Source organism: Hipposideros armiger, unplaced genomic scaffold (assembly GCF_001890085.2).
Source record: "Hipposideros armiger isolate ML-2016 unplaced genomic scaffold, ASM189008v1 scaffold_1094, whole genome shotgun sequence".
Lineage (NCBI taxonomy): Eukaryota > Metazoa > Chordata > Mammalia > Chiroptera > Hipposideridae > Hipposideros > Hipposideros armiger.
In genome coordinates, this window is record NW_017732444.1 from 456,696 (window position 1) to 457,586 (window position 891).

Here is an 891-nt window from a genome sequence, read left to right on the forward strand (position 1 = left end):
CATGGAGAAGCCCTGGGGCTGGGTACTAAGACAGAAAGTTGCCCAGCCAGCCCCCAGCTGCTTCATCTGACAACAAAAACCCAGCAATTTTATCCACCAGATAACTTCAGGGACCTTTTGCTCTTCAAAATATCTCAGTCATCCTCAAAGGATGAAGATTTGCAGCTACTAAATCTGGTTAAAAGAACAGGCCTATCTAGAGACGTGAACAGATTGCATGCAGAAGGAAAAAGGCAATTTGCCTATAATCACATGAAAAGACAGCAACCTCACTCAGAGAGATGCACATTAAAGCTCAGCTATGATTTCTTACCTATGAAAGTGACAAAAACAAACAAAGCCTAAGTTTGACAATATACTCTATTGGCAAAGCGATGGGACAATAGGCACTCTCAATCACTGCTGGTGAGAATGAAAAATGGTACATGTCCTGTGGGGGTGGGGAATTTGGCAATATCTAGCAAAATTACATTTGCATTTGGCCTTTGGCCTAGCTGTGTACTTTTAAGAATCTACCTAAAGATACAAAAATTAAAAAAAGAAACGTGAACAAGATTGTTAGTATAGTAAAAGTTTAGAAACAACCCCAATGGCCATCAGCTGGAGACTAGTTTAATAAGCTACACATATCCATGCAACTGAGCACTATGCAGCTATAGAAAAAGAATCAAGAATTTATCTATATAATGCTTTGAAATGGTCTATGGAGTATACTGTTAGGTGAAAAAGCCAAGGTACAGAACAGGGTTTATCTTTTAAAAGGAGAGCAAGTGGGGCCGGCCGAGTGGCGCGATGGTTAAGAACTGGCTTGGGACGCCAGAGGGCCCCGGTTCGGATCCCACATATGAGGGCCAGTGACTGAAGAACAAAAAGACAGCAACTTGTCTGTTC